This window comes from Peromyscus californicus, unplaced genomic scaffold (assembly GCF_007827085.1).
Source record: "Peromyscus californicus insignis strain IS unplaced genomic scaffold, ASM782708v3 Scaffold_4__1_contigs__length_199733344, whole genome shotgun sequence".
Lineage (NCBI taxonomy): Eukaryota > Metazoa > Chordata > Mammalia > Rodentia > Cricetidae > Peromyscus > Peromyscus californicus.
In genome coordinates this window covers 21,372,715-21,389,139 of record NW_026294562.1, presented here as the reverse complement: position 1 = coordinate 21,389,139, position 16,425 = coordinate 21,372,715, and the positions used below count along the sequence as shown (strand labels likewise).

General features: G+C 46.0%; 1 long non-coding RNA gene across 1 annotated transcript; it reads left to right on the top strand.

Annotated features, from left to right (window-relative positions):
* Window positions 1–5,219: 5,219 nt before the first annotated feature.
* Window positions 5,220–9,140, top strand: LOC128095429 (uncharacterized). Its single transcript, XR_008213241.1, has 3 exons — window positions 5,220–5,330; window positions 6,912–7,008; window positions 8,844–9,140. It is a non-coding gene; the product is annotated as an uncharacterized LOC128095429 (long non-coding RNA).
* Window positions 9,141–16,425: the final 7,285 nt, after the last annotated feature.

Genomic DNA, 16,425 nt, shown 5'->3' with positions numbered 1-16,425 from the left:
CCACTGCTAACCAAGTCAAAAGTCAAAGATAGACTGGGGAGGTGGCCCAGCGGGTTAACATGCTTACTGTGCAGGCTTCGAGACCTGCATTCAGAACCTCAGAATTGACCAACAACAACAACAAACCAAAAAAAAAAAAAAAAAAAAAAAAAAGCCACGTGTGGGGATGTGTGCCTGTAGCCCCAGCACTGGTCAGGGGAGGGAAGGTGTAGACTGGAGGGTTGTTAGGGCTTGCTGGCCAGACAGTCTAGCTGAAACGTCAATCTCCAGGTTCAGAGAGACTGTCTCAAAAAAATACAATTGAAAGAGATAGAGGAAGACATCTGATATTGACTTCTGGTTTGTGTGTGTGTGTGTGTGTGTGTGTGTGTATGCATACACACATACATAGAGGCACAGGGGTATGTACACTCCCATACACACACACACACACACACACACACACACACACACACACACACACACGTATACCACACACACATTTTTTTGAGGCAGAGAACACATTAGAGCAAACGTTAGCAACCAAAATACAGAAAGAAAGCTAATTTTGTTATTTTCCAAAGGAAATTCTAATTCTCCAGACTCCAAAAGGCAGTTCAAATATCCAGAAATGGGCTCAATCTGGACTGTGGGAGGATTTCTGGCACTTAGATAAAAGCCAGCATTCCCCATGAACTTTCAAAACTGGTTCCCATCTACCAAAAGGAGTCACTTCCCTTTCCCCTGGCAGAAGGGACACATGGCTACCTGTGGTGCCTCGAAGTTCACACTGGCCTCCAGCCTCCCTCAGCATCACAAGCACCATTTACAGATTTCAAAGTCCATGCTGGTGTCCTAGTCCTTCTCACTCCTCCCTACCCTAAGCTCCCTGCAGCTCACACGCTCCCCACCCCCAGCCACTCGCTCTCCTTATAGCCCTGCTATTCCTGCCGTGCTGTCTCCTTCTCTCCATGCTCTGCTCCTGCTCCTCTCACTATGTTTTCTCCGTTCTTCATCCCCTGCTGTTCTCTCCTCTCTGCAGACAGCCCTGGCCATGTCTAGTCTGCTGGCCAAGTTCAGTCTACTTCTTTTTCTCTCTACTCTGGACTCTTCCAGATGCCTCTGGCTGATCTCTTCCTTAACTGTACCAAGGAGTGGTCATGCTGTCATGTTTTCTCTAACTATGTCCCACAAAACAAAGAAAACACAGCATATCCAACAAAAATATTATTAACAAACACAAGAAGTGATATGATCCCTACACACAAACACACACACAATACATGCATGCACATGCACACACATGCACACACACATACACACATGCACATGCACACACACATACACACATGCACATGCACACACACACGCACAGATGCATAAATGCACACATACACACACACACACACACACACACACACACAGGGAAAGCAAGCAAAAACTCTAGTAGGGTGTCTTTTTTATGTGTTACAATATGCAAAAAACCCAACATTTGCTAACTGTGGAAGGAAATGGGACCCATGACCTCTCTGGTGTATAATCTGAGTGTCAACTGATATTTTCTCAAAGAGGAATTTGCAGATTGGCATTGTCTTTAAAAATTAGATAGACACCTGGAGAAGATTTAAGGAAATTTCCTGTCACCAAAATGTCAAGAAATGATGGACTTGACTTCAACCTCATGCTATTTGTACAACCCAGGGATGGAGGATCAGGAAGTCAGAGTAGCCTCTACCTACACGTTATACACGCCTTCAATTAGGGTTCATATGTACAAGTAACATCATTAACATTTTAAGTGAAAAAATTCAATGAGCGGTTTCAGAATTTATAGCAAAATTAAGAGGAAGGTAAGGAGATACCATACACATACCAGGACACACAGCCTCTCCCGTTACCAACAGCCCCCATCAAAGCAGTATACTTGCTGAGTGGGTGAACCTGCAGAGACCTAGCCAAGTCCACTGTTTACATTAGGGTCCACTCAGTGTTGCACATGTGCTGTTCTACAGACTTGAACAGGTGTTTAATGACCATTCTGTGTATTTCATCGCTCAACACCTCTACTTTTCAAAATCAGGTAGAAAGGAAGTGTTGGTTATGCATGTCGTACGTAACTATAAGAGAGTCAAGATGTCTTACCCATGGTTGCCCAGCTATCAAATGTCAAAATGAGGCCGAACACTAGGATGGCCTTCTTTTCCTACAGAATGGCCACTTTCAAGCCGTATTCGGCATCCAGAATCCCCAAAGCTCCATAGGAGGAGATCCTGTGCTACAGGATACCGCGTGTTCATTTAGGGCTCGGGAGATGGCTCAGTTGTGGTCCTGAAAGCAGGGAGACTTGAGTTGGAGTCCCACAGCCCATATAAAATGTGCTTCCAATTCCAGTACTGGGCGGCGGTACAGAGGCAGGCAGGTACTGAGGCTCCCTGGCCAGCCAGCCTACTTGGCTTGGCAAGCTCCGTGCAAGGGAGAGAGGAAATCTGAAGGTTGTCCTGTAGTTTACAAGCACGTACACGAACACTCACCTCCCCCCAACACACACTCACTCTCATACACAAAACATGTTGACCAGACGAATGAATGGGTGGCAGGTGAAAACAACAAAAATTCATTACACACACACACACACACACACACACACACACACACACACACACACACACACACACACACACACGAAACCGTCAAATAACTTTTTCTAAATTGAATGAATGGTACAAACCTGATGTCAGCCTTTGCAAGTAAAATGGATGCTTACTGCACACAGGAAAACACAGACAGAACTCGATGCAGGGAACATAAAAAAAAAGAGGATGCTGGAACCCCCAAAAGTCATTTAGTTGATATCTAATTCACCATGTTTTTTCCTTCGGCAGCTTGGCTCACAACCCCAAAGCCTTCTAAGATGGAAATACTGACCCCCAGTGGTGACAAAGAGAACTTCCATGCCAGAGAAACGGAAAATCTGGCCGGTTCAGGAAGCTAGCTGCTTTGCTCCTTTGCAGGTAAAAGCATGCTGTTGGCAACACTGGTGGGTTCATGTTGCAGCGTTACTCGTGGGTATAAGTCTGAATTCCAGGAAGCTGGAATTCCTGCTCTGTACAATAATCGGAGACCAGGCTGGTGCTACTAATGTGGTCCTTTTTTGTATTGCCTTTGCCTTCAGTGTGTGTGTGTGTGTGTGTGTGTGTGTGTGTGTGTGTGTGTGTGTGTGTGTGTGTGTGTAAGTGTGTGCCTCTGCGTGTGTGTGCCTCTCTGTGTGCCTCTCTGTGTGCCTGTGTATGTGTGTGTGTGTGTGTGCCTCTGTGTGTGTGCATGCATGTGTGTGTAGTGCCCTTGACTGTGTATTTCTGTGTGTAGAGGCATGTGGGTGGATGAACATGAGTACTGGAAAGCTCGTGTGTCAGAGAACAAAATCACTAAAATGTGAGCTTCCTACTTTTGTCTATAGAGGGCGCTGCTTTTCTTTTTTCCTGTGGAGACAGCTAAAGCTAGTCCTTGCTTTGGCTCACCCTGGCTTTGTTGTTTCGGCCCCTCACAGCCAATCCATTCAGTGACTCCAGGAGATGTGACATCCTTCAGATTTCTACCCCAGTGTGGCACCTGGACATGAACAATAGAAGAGCAGTTATTTGTCCTGTGACACTCTCTCATACAGGGCAGGTGATGCCTTCTGGTGCCCTGCCACCGGCCACCTGGTGAGATCTTGGTGGTGCAAATTTAAATTACCCAGAGTATTGATGAAAATGACCCAGCAGTTCAGAATAGTTTTTTTTCATTAGCAAACCCAAGTGTCAAGAGAATTTCAGAATTCTATAAAGGAGATCAAAGCGGAGTTTTCCATCTCAGTCATGCTCAACAAAGACTCCATGCCACCGTTTTCTCAGCCTTGAGCTTCTGAAACACACACACACACACACACACACACACACACACACACACACACACTCCCACCTCCACCTTCAGATTTAATTCCTCTAGTCTGCAACTGGGACTGGCCACCGTTAGAAGCTTGGGTACATTTATTACGCAGCCAGGGTTGTGAACCAAAGGTCTGCATGAGAAACACATGTTTAATGTGACAACGTATGAATCTAATAAGCAAAACAACGTGTGTATCTGTTTTCTTTCCATTGCTACAGACTGCATATTTGTGTTGCCTTGACCATAAATAATTCACACGGTAAAGCTCTAATGCCCAGTGTGAATGCACTGGGAGGCAAGGACTTCAATGTTAGTCAGTTCGTAAGGGTGGGGCCTTTAGGAATGAGATTAGGGTCCTTAATAGAAAAGACAGAGTGAGGTTAGCTGAGATGGATCGGGCCTGGAGGGCTGCTTTCAATCCCTGGAACTAATGAATGTAAAGGTGAAATGAGAAAACTGACTCGGTGTTCTGTGCCCTCAACATACGCTGTTACACACACACACACACACACACACACACACACACACAGAGAGAGAGAGAGAGAGAGAGAGACAGACAGACAGACAGACAGACAGAGACAGAGAAAGACAGAGACAGAGAAGTGATCTTTCTCTCATGAGGGATCTCCAGGGAGGAGCTAGTGGGAGGGGCCATCTGAAAACAAAGAGCTGACCCCTCCCCAGGGATAATCTACTGGCTCCTTGCTCTAGGACCTCTCAGCCTCCAGATGCATGAGAGATAAACTGCTGTTGTTGCCAGTGTTCTGTTAGAGCTGCCTGAATTCAGGAGATGACTTGATGACCCTGGAGCTGATGAAATTCACCCAACTGTCTAATCAAAGTTGTGGGATTTCCCTTTTCCCTCCCCCAGCTACCCAAGCTACAGGAGGTCAACTTCTTCCTTCAGCAGAAGTTGTTGTTCTGGACCCTCTGTCTTTGAAAATAGTATGATAATTTGGCATTATTGTTGGTGTGTTAGCAGTGTGTATGTGAGTTTGTGTGCCCATGTGTGCAAATGTGGAGCCTGGAGGGGGGCCTCTAGCATCTTGCCCTATCAAACTCTACTTTGCTCCCTTGAGGCAGGGTCTCTCACTGAACCTGGAGCTCACCATTTTGGCTAGCCTGGCTGGCCAAGATACTGCAGCAGTTCATTCTCTCTGTACCCCCCAACACACTGGGGTTCCAGGTACGAGTAATCACATATGACTTTTTACAAGGGCCCTGGGGATCTGAACTGAGGTCCTCACACTTGCATGGCAAATGCTCTTACCTACCAAGCTTAGTCTCTCTTCTACATTTTCTAGCAGAGATTCAGCTGACCAGCAGTATGAAAATTTACTTCTTCTGCCATGAAGCAACCTGTTGCCCCAGGATATGTTTGAAAGGAGCCGACATCCTTGTACCACAGCAGCATGTAGCTAGTATGTATGCATGCATGTATGTATGTATGTATGTATGTATATTAGTTAAATATAGACATTAGATTTGGCACATGATGCGAGAACTATTGTCCCTACAACTTTCTAACATTGAATTTTACTTTTATTTAAATTTTAGAAAGGAAAGGATTATTCAAAAGTTTGTATTTTGAAAATGACTACTGCATTGAAAACGATTTTCCACATCAACCCCCTCCCATGAATGTCTCTTTTTTGAGAAACACTTAAACATTTAAAATAAAACCTCAAGGTTGCTAAGGACTGCGCTTGGCATCACATGTGCGGGTTGTGTCTACAGGGCGGTTGAACCTCCTTTTCCTCCCAGGTGCTGATAAAAGACTTGTATTTCCTGGAGAGGGATTGGGGCGGGGGAGTGGCTGCATCATCAGCAAAAACAGCTTAGAGAAATGGTTTGGCATGGCTGCTTGTGGGCTGAGCCCTTTGGCCGCCTGCACCTGTGTCAGGAGCTGATGAAGTTGCTGAGTCTCTTTGGACAGAAACAGAAATGACATCCTTAGGTGTGTAAACTAAAGCCCCAGGAATATGCAGATGCTCAGCCCTCCAAGGCATATTGAAGACTCTAAGTGGAGAGATAAGCTACACTTGTCTGTTTATAGAATGGTAGGGAGGAAGGGGCAGAAGCAATTCAAGTGCATATTAAAGGTATGTTCTTTGAGGTCTGCAGGACTTAGATGAGGGATGTGTGGGATCAAGGGCAATGGGAGAAGATGGGTCAGGAGGAACTGTAATAGATACAACACAGGCAGCTGCCCGCCCATGTGCTGGAGCTCAGTGACGATTCAGAGCTGTTACTCATGGCAACAACCTTCCCTGCCCATTGATCAGCAATTGATGCGGGTTTCCTCCAAGGAGAGCCCTGACCTCAAGTGTGGAGGCTTTCTCTTGGAGCCATCAGCCTCCTGCCTGAGGAGCTGGGCAATCTTTGTCAGCATCCTCTACAGAGGGTCAGTGCCTTGATAATCACTGTCTATGCTGGAGAGAAGAAGGTCCCTGGCTAAGGGGCTGGGCATGATCAGGGGGATCCATAGTGCTATCCACAGTTTCTGTTTGCTAGCTGTTACATTCCCACCTAAGGTGGCCCAAACGCCTAGAGCTACAATTACTCCCATATCTTGAGATAATCCCATAAAACTGAGGAAAGAATAGCTGAACTATTTAATAGCTATCTTCAAACCATGAAGGTCAAATGCATACCAGGTTTGGTTTAATTCTACATATTTTTACTACTTTGGTGAACACTTCTATTCTGTCTTTCAATTAATTGTCTAAAGATCGCAGAAGTCACTTTTGAAATTGCATCTTTCTGACTTGACTCCTTGGCCCAGTGAGTTTGTCCTCTAGGGCCTGTTCCTATGGTTCTTTGTTCCTCATACCTTTTCTTAAATGTCACCTTCTCAGTAAAGCCTTCTCAGAGCAACTTGGTTCAAATCGGAACAGCCCCATCCACAGACACTCTGTTCCCTTACTCTTTTCCATAATTCTTACACCAGCCAGCTCCAGTTGATTTAATAACTTTAGTTACTGTCTGTTTTCATCTAATAGACTCTAAGCTCCAAGAGGGCAGGGACTGGCTGCCCTGTTTTTCAGTCTGCAGATCTAGAGCCTGGAAGAACTCCTGGATCCTGGAAGGCGCTCAGCAGTAAGTGTCTGTTGAGTGAATTCATGGCTGTACTCTCGGCTTCCATCGGCTCTCTTCTGGCCATTGGCGACAGTGTCTCCTTGAGTCACAGCTCTGGGTCTCCATTCTAATCTTCCACACAGATCCTGCCAGCCAGCATGCTCACCTCCAGGGATATCTGAAGGTCAGGACAAATGTTGAAGTGTTTGCTAAAGTGGACTAGCCCTACAGGTGGCCACTATTACTAGTACTTCGTTATATCATCAGCTTCTTAACTAAAGGGTGCATGCCCTGAAAGTTGGAACCAGAATTGAGCAGATTTTTCCAGGTTACCATTAGTGGCATGGGCTGAGTCGTCTCCATATATAGGAGCCACCTGAGGACAGCCACTGAATACCAGCAGCTGAGGGTTCAAGAGCTTAGTGAACCAGTTATAATGCTCACCTGCCATATCTACCTCTGACCCCATGCTGGTGTCTTAGCCACAATCCAGAGGGACAGGATGTTGAGCTGGTTGCCTCAAGAGTTTACTGAGCAATAGAAAGATGGAAAGAATTCGGGACAGCACAGGGAAAGTGATGAGTAACTCAGTCTTAGGATTTTGGAAAGGTTTGTAAGTGGAATGTAAATAGTCCTGAAACTCAAGACAGATTCAAATCAGACACCCAGGCTTATGCTTGTAATTCCAGCACTCAAGAGGTAGAAGCAGAAAGACGAGGAGTTCAGAGTCAACCCTGGCCACACAGTGAGTTTGAGGCCATGTAATTTGGCTACATGAAATCTTGCCTCAAAAAGAAAAACAAGCCAGGTGGTGGTAGTACACGCCTTTAATCCCAGCACTCAGGAGGCAGAGGTAGGCGGATCTCTGTGAGTTCCAGGCCAGCCTGGTCTACAAAGTGAGTTTCAGGATAGCCAGGGCTATGCAGAGAAACACTGTCTTGAAAGAGAGAGAGAGAGAGAGAGAGAGAGAAGAAAGAAAGAGAGAGAAAGAAAGAAAGAAAGAAAGAAAGAAAGAAAGAAAGAAAGAAAGAAAGAAAGAAAGAAAGAAAGAAAGAAAAAACAGAGAAGGAGTAGGCTAGATACTCCTGTGAACGAAGCCAGGGATGGCAGGGCTGGAGGCTAGAGGACGCTCCAGGCACCCAGGGGCCATCACTGACTGACACCCCCCTCCTCCCAGCCAGTGACCAACAACTCAGCCTGTGGTCTGGGGCTGTCATTCTGCTTGAGACTCTGTTCCCGTTCCCTTTGCCTGGTCCTGGTTCATCTCATGACCGTTATCTCTTAAATGCTTTCCACTCTCTTCCCTGATCCATCCCTGCCTGACTAGTTTTCATGAGGCACCATAGTTCTCAGTCAGCCTCTGCTCAGACACAGTCAACAGCTCCCAAGTCTTTGCAAACAAAACCCCTGACTCTCCTATTTACACTTTCTCTGTAGGCAAACACCTGTCTCTCCTCACATCCACGGGGGATGCTCAGGCTGCAGCCTGCTCATTTTGTGTTCCTCTGGAGTTTAATAAAAAAAAAAGGGGGGGATAAATGAAGAATAGAAGGGGGCTTCAGTGGTGGCTTAGGGACTAAGAGCACTCACTGTTCTTGCAGAGGACCTGGGTTCGGTTCCCAGCACCCCAAGGCTTGCTACTTTTAGGCACCCTGCATGCATGTGGAGCACAGGCATACATTCAGGCAAAGCACTCACACACATAAAATAAAATAAATATAAAAATTTTTAAAAGAAAACAAAAACAGAAGCCACCAGTACCGCTATGTAGCCACCAAGTCCTATGTCCTATCATTTCTCACTTAGTGGATAAAGATGAAATACAGAGCTAAAATACAGAATTTTCTTGTATTTAGGCACTCAGGAAGTATGTATTGCTGTGGATGGCTTCTCAATGACAGAAAGCAAACTTCCTAAGATTTTTGTCCTTCGAGAAACTCTACAGCTTTTCCCAGAGGGGCAGTTCTGCTCTCCAGAAGACACCTGCTGTGAAGAGCCAAAAACAGCTGTGCAGGCCACAGAGGAAGCTGGCTCTCACTCAGTAAGGAACCAAACCAAAACAAGACCTCGCCTGCAGTTGGATGGCAAAGTTCCCAGATGGGCAGCTTGAAATAAGGAGGTGATGTGAGGTGTCCGATATAAAAGAAAATAAAACTGCCGGAAACAGACGTCTCCTCTCCTAAACTGACTCCTTCGATGTATGCAAAAAGCAACTGGGTTCAGGGTAAAAATAGCGTTTGTTGATGAGGGGAGATGTGCTTGTCCATCCAGGGAAAAGCTGCAGCCTGCCAGGCTCTTTCCTGCCTCAGTAGAGGCCTCTAAGAATGGCCATGGGGGTCACCAAGGAGAAGAGGATGGACTGGAGTTACAGACATGGATCAATATTAAATCTGGATGAGAAGCGACTGCCTGGGAATGGCAGAACAGTGGCCAGGGGCCAGATGTGCCCTGTTTCCTCAAACCTGTCACACCCTATCCAAGCAGGAGTGTCACTCAGGCCAGCTAGACCTTGGAGTGGAGGGTGGGAAGGCAGGAAGGACAGTTAGCGGCACCCACATGGGTCAGGCAAGCCGAGGAAGTTTTAGCTTATGAGGTTCTGAAGGTCTGTACCCTGATTGCCATTTTACAAGTTGGAAGCTGAGAATTCTACCAGTGATAGAGATTGCCCAGGCAGAACATCTGCAAAGCGTCAGGTGGCTCAGGCCTATCTGAGTCCAGGGTCACCGATACCCCTGATTACATCCAATAGATTTTCTAAGTATCATGCATGACAGCGAACAGAATAGGGGCAAGTTGGGCATGCTCCAAACTCAACAAACCAAGCAGGTTTCTTTACTACAGGGCTTCATGAGCTGTTTGATGTTTTAATACACATTGCATAGAGCTAGTCTGTCTGATCCCCCTGACTTAACTCACTACAGAATCATCGTCAGCATGAATCATCAACAGAGTCTCACTATATAACCCAGGATGGCCTCAAACTCATGACCATGCTGCATCAATTTCCTAGTTGCTGGGATTATAAGTGTGTGCCACCATACCTAGCACTGAAGAATGGTTTGTTTGGCTTGGAACATCCCCTGAAAACCACCCTGGGATTCTTGCAGATCTCTCCACCCTCCCTAAGATCCTGAGTCTGCCTTCAGTGGCTTGAACTCTACTTTTGGAAAGATCCACTATACAGAAAGCACCCCACAGGCACTGGCAGAAATATGGGTGAAGTGTGTGAGGACACAGGGAAGTGGCAGGGTGGGGGGGATAAAGAGAAGTCATGGCCTTTTAGCTAACAGCGCTGTTCTGAGCAAGCATTGCTTGGCAATACTTTTTTATTTAGTCTTCATAAGCACTCGTAAGGCAGAGACCACTAGAACCTGCATTGTGCCGGTAAGGGAATCGGGGCACAGAAAAGTCTGGGAACACACCTATGAGTGTATAGCTCATAGTGCTGGGTGTTGCGTTTGAGTGGCCGGGCTCTTTAACGTCTCTTGATCATTCATATTGAAAAGACACTTAGTTGTGCTTGTGGAGGGTAAAGAAGGACAGCTGTGGCAGAAGATTGACAGCTGCCCGGTGTGAAAGCTTAATTACATCAACGTATGTTTGGAATCTAAGAGGATCTGTGAACATTTGGTGGTTCCTGCCTTGTCAGCTGCTGTGCTAAGTGCTGAGGATTCAGCTACGAACACACAGGACTTACAATCCAATGGAAAGTACGTGAATAATTAGATCATGGCAACACAGTATCAGAAATGGGTCTGGGGTTCCAAGAAAATATCCACACAATACAAAGTTTTTCAGCAAGGCAAAAATTTTTACTTCTGCAGAAGAATGAACAGCCCCTCTAAATCCAGCAAGCAAACACACTCAGTGGGAGCCCTGCTTTTTAATGCAAAGGGGTTCTGCACCTCATTCTGAGTGGTCAGACCCAGTGGGCCAGCTGATAGGCAAAGGGTCACGTTTGAGATCAGGAGGCCACCTCATGCACATACTTTTACCTTGGAAAATGCTGGGGGGAGGGAATTTCTGCCAGATGATGTCTTTACTAACTTCTCTAAAGATGGACCACTCTGTCTCATTTAGCCCTTTGATAGAAAGGGTAGTCCATCTCCTTTACATTTTGTACATACAGGACTGTTATGGACAAGGAAATGGATGCAGGAAAGGCCCCTGGCCAAACCCAGGACAGCATTCTATCACTTCATTCATGAGGATCCCTCCAGATCATGTCTGGAAGTTGATGTGAAAGTAGTTCTGGGAGACCAGACCTCCTTGTTTGCCCATATCAGCAACTTGAAACGCTAGCCTGAGAGTGGCCTGCACACAGCAGAGGGTTACTCCTCTGGGGTGGGAGGAACGGGGTTCTGGAGCCTCCCTATTCTCTTCCCTGGCTTGGAGTACACTCACTATCATCCCCTTGACATAAAGGGCATGGTCCTTACATGTCAGGAACATGTGTTTTCCTGCATCCCACATGCTCTCCTATATTTTCTGGTCCTGCTGTAGAGAGGTGGAATTTTGAGACTACTCTAACCAACGGGTGATGAACATCAGCAATGTGCATCACTTCTAAGACAAAGCGTTTGAGTGTGGGTACGAGGCAACCCCGCCATGATCTCTTTCCAGCAGCAGCAGTGGCTAAGATAGTCCAGATGTTGCAGGCACAGACATGTCAAGCCTCCATTAGGCCAAGTCTAAAGCAGAACCTAACCCTCCAGCAAGTAGCATGAAGGAAAAATAAATTTTGATTTGTTTAGTCTACACAAGGGATTTGGAAGTTATTGACCAATTGTCTGGACCAAGGAACCACTTAACACCTGATGCAATTGGGTGGTATAGAAGGAAGAAATTAACTTCCGGCATTGACAGGCCTGCCAACAGGAATAGCAAAACAATTTACTTTTATATAGTGTTTTTATTCTGTGTGTGTGTGTGTGTGTGTGTGTGTGTGTGTGTGTGTGGCCACGCATCCACCTTGTTTTTGAGACAGTGTCTCACATTTTTACCTGGAGCTCTCCAATTAGATGAGGCTGGCTGGCCAACAAGCCCTGGGCATCCACCTGTCTCTGCCTCCCTAGCACTGGGTTTATAAGACTATGCCATCACATGCAGCTTTTAATATGAGTACCCTGGATCCAATCCCATCTTCGTGCTGGGATGGCCAGCTCTTTCCTGACTGAGCTATCTCCTCAGACCAGAGTTTATTTCCTGAAATGACCACTATGCTTCCGTGTCCCCAGACCCATTTTAGAATGACTCTGAGCAGTTCTCCACTGACCTCCATTAATCTGTGACTATGTATCCATTTTCAGTTGTTATAGCAAATTATCTGAAGCTGGGTAACTTTTAAGAAAGGGGGTTTATTTTGGCTAATGGTTCTGAAGTCTGGGATGTCAAAGAGCGTGGGGCAAGTATTTCTCATGTAGGGATGTGTGGCAGAGGAGAATTGTGAAGGGTGGCTTCACTTTTTTTTTTAAAGATTTTATTTATTTTGTGTGTGTCCTGGTGTTTTACCTGCATGTATGTCTGTGCACCACATTCATGCAGTGTCCACCGAGGCCAGAAAAAGGCATTGGATCCCCAGGAACTGGAGCTACAGATAGTTGTGAGCCACCATGTGGTTCTGGGACTGGAACTCGGGTCTTCTGCAAAAGCGACAAGTGCTCTTATGCATGAGCCATCTCTTTAGCCCCGTGGGTGGCTTCACTTTTTAACAACACGCACCATCATGGTAACTGACCCCAACCAACCAGTGACAAGGGCACTAATCCCTCCTGATGCCTAGTCACCCCTTCACAGACTACCTCTCAACAATGCTCCAATGGCTATAAAGTTTCCATGTATGCTTTGAGGGTACAAACCATTTTCAAACCATAATACAAAGGCTTCAGATCACAGGATGCCATCGTGAAGGACCCTGTAAGTCAGGAAAATGGAATAGAGGACCCACATTTCATCCCCAGAGTTGGTCAGGTGAAATTCCCAAGCAAGTCTAACCCTGACACTCAGGTAGGACTTCACATGAACTGTGACAGTGACATGTTCACCCTCTATTCAGCTCACTTATAACAACCTCACTGCCCTTGAGTCACCAGTGAAACATGGTGTAAAGGCAAGGTAGTTTTAAAAAAGTATTTCTTGTTGTGGTTAAAATAAAATTCCTGTTTATTGTAGGAATCTGTCTGTTAAACAACAGCCAGGCAGGTGTGTCGTTCACGGTGCTCTGAGTTGGGGTGGAGTTGGGAAGGGCCCTGTGAGCTGCTGAGTTAGACCAGCCTGGGAAGCATGTGAGACCCTATCTCAAAGACAAAAAGAAAGAAGGAAAGGAAGGGAGAGGAGGGGAAGGGAAGAAACAAATCTGTAAAAGAGAAATGCACGAAGACAAAGCTGAAAATCCTGCCTAAAGTCCAGGAGCTGTGGGATTCACAGCTCCATTGTGAGGCTGGCCGTGTGCCTGTCGGCTCTTCTCTACTAGAACTGGTCACAACAAGTTGTGAGCTGGTTTTGTAATTATTCGATTGTGGATATTTGTCCATTGCTGCTTACTACATACGGCCTGACCTAGGTGGCTACGAGTACCCCATCACACTTTATCCACCAGTCTACTGGTAGACACTCTTGTTGTGTCTAAGCCTTGCTTGCACAGATCAGGCCATGACGAGCTGCCTGGTATGCATGTCTTCATGAGTCTCTCTTCAGATGGAGTATGGCTCCAGGGGTGTAGATAACCCCCTGTCTGCACCTCTACACTCACTGGACATTGTGTTAAAAGATTCAGTTAGGTGTTTCATACAGTGTGTGTGTGTCAAAAGAGAGAATTCAGCATAGAAGATTAGTGTAATGGGTATTAGAAATCTTGGGGCTTGGGAATCAGGAAAAGGACACTGATACAGCTCAGAGTAATTGCAAGAAACACATCCCACTCTGGGGTGGGACAATAACATTGGTTGATATGATACCTTGATAATTTGATGATTTTATAAAATATAGACCTGATTTTAGATTGAGTGAGGATGACCCTCTGAAGAAAACAGAAGCTACTATTGGCTCTTGTTTAAGGTTCTTCCTCTTTGTCACACCTTCTGTAAGGGGGTGGGATGGGCTATCTCACTCTTACCTTGCAGATGCGGACACCAGCAGCGCAGCAGCTGCTCAAGGTCCCAGCTTCCCGGCCGCACAGATTGGATCTTAAGCATCCCTGGCAGCATCCCTGTGCTATTGCCTATCCCTGCTGCTGCTTCTGTGGTCTTCCTTCACGACAGGGATGACACCACCCCAAGCCCTGGCTAGAGTCCTGTGCTTTGTTCATGCTGTTGGGCCACTTGGTAGCTAAGACTAATTTCATCACGTAGCGATCCCAAACCAAACATCTAACAGACGGCCGAAAGGGCCCCTTGTCTCCGCTTGTTGCTCTCTCTCTCACGCAAACCTAGCACCACAGAGAGCTGCATGAAAGGCCCCTTCCGATGATTACGTCCCTTCTGTGACATTTCAGTGAACACATGCTTGGCGCCAGCTTGAACACTGTCATGGTCTCTACTACACCACCCCACCGTTGCTCTGTGCTTTTGACAGTTGTAGCTACTCAAAAGCTCTTACTTGCAGAGAGCTGAAATCTGTTACCCTATAGCTCTCTGTCATTTCCCATTTTACCTCCCTGAGCAAAACAGTTTTGCAGATGCCTGAAGGCAGCTGTCAAATCACCCTCCTTCAGCTGTGCTGAGGTCTTCATGCGCTCATATGTCCCTGCAGGCAGCAAGAATCCCAAACGCAGTGGCAGACTGGATGAGAAGAGCCCAGATTTATTACCGGGTGTCTTGGTTAGGGTTTTATTGTGTGAAGAGACACCAATACCCACAGCAACTCTTATAAAGGTAAACATTTCATTGGAGGTGGCTTCCAGTTCAGAGGTTTAGTCAGTTACCATGACAGTGGGAAGCATGGTGGCACGCAGGCAGACATGGTGCTGGAGAAGGAGCTGCGAGTTCTACATCTGGATCCACAGGCAGCAGGAAGAGACTGTAACAACTGGCCGGGCTTGAGCACCTGAGATCTCAAAGCCCACACACAGTAACACACTTCCTCCACCAATGCCACACGTATTAGGAGGCTACACCTCCTAACAGTTCTACTCCCCATATGCGGGCCATTTTTATTCAGACCACCACACTGGGTAAGGAAGGACAGAAGGAGGATGCTTGGTGTGTGTGTGTGTGTGTGTGTGTGTGTGTGTGTGTGTGTGTGTGTGTGAGAGAGAGAGAGAGAGAGAGAGAGAGAGAGAGAGAGAGAGAGAGAGTTGACTCTGTAGGTCAGGCTGGCCTCGAACTCAGATCTGCCTTCCTTTGTCTCCCCAGTGCTAGGACTAAAAAGGTGTGCACCATCATACCTGGAAAGAACATATATTTCTTAATTTCGAAATTTTTCTTATATTTTACTTTGTGTGTATGTGTGTGTGTGTGTGTGTGTGTGTGTGTGTGTGTGTGTGTGTGTGTACATGAGTGTATGTGCCCTGGTACACCTGTGGAGATCAAAGGATAACTTGTGAGAGTCGGCTTCACTTTTTATCGAGTTGGTTGCTGAGAGGGCACTCGAGTTTTCAGGATGGGAGGCAAGTGCTTTTACTCACTGAGGTGTCTCACTGGCCCCAAGAGTAATAGAATTTGAAGTCAGACAAACCTGACTTCAAGCCCTGACTCAGCCATTTCTTAGTTGTGGCTATTTATTGCTTCTGTGGTTTTAAGCAGGTTGTTTAGGAGGTCGAGAATCTTCTCTCCTGTATTATGTCTATTATGGATGTCTAGCTGACAGTAGTCTGGAAGGATTCAGTCAGCAAAGGCTTGTAGGTGCTTGACTAGGTCCAACAATAGTTATTAAAGAAGTGAGACCTATGAAATATGTTGACTAAAGATGCAAATTTCATTTTGCACAGAGAGTTATGAAAATGACCCTAACTTCATGAAAGTATCTCTTATCCAAATGCCATCTCATCTCAGAGACCTATGTTACTTATATAACTGATCACTCTCTGGAAAACTTTAGTGCATGAGAAAAACCAGAACCCAAAACAAAACAGCAAAAACCAAACTAAGATGTGTCACCTTTGAAGCCAGAAGGACTGCATTTACGATCTCGTTCGCCCCTTTTTCTGTGATCAGCAGTGACTGAACCCTGGCTTCCTTATTTATAAAATGTGCTCACAACCTGTGGTCCTGTGCCCACCACAAAGTGATAGAAATTAAAGCAGCAGCATAGAACAGAGATCTGAAAATCATAGTTACAGGCTTAAAAAACAAGAATGAAAACAAAACAAAAAACAACAAAGGTGACCAACAGAGTGAGAAATGCATACACCATTCATGTAAAACCAAAACAGCCACTGCCAACATGATACCTGTGCAAAACACAGGCATCCCATGTAATGTCCAAGAGGAGAGGATGAGA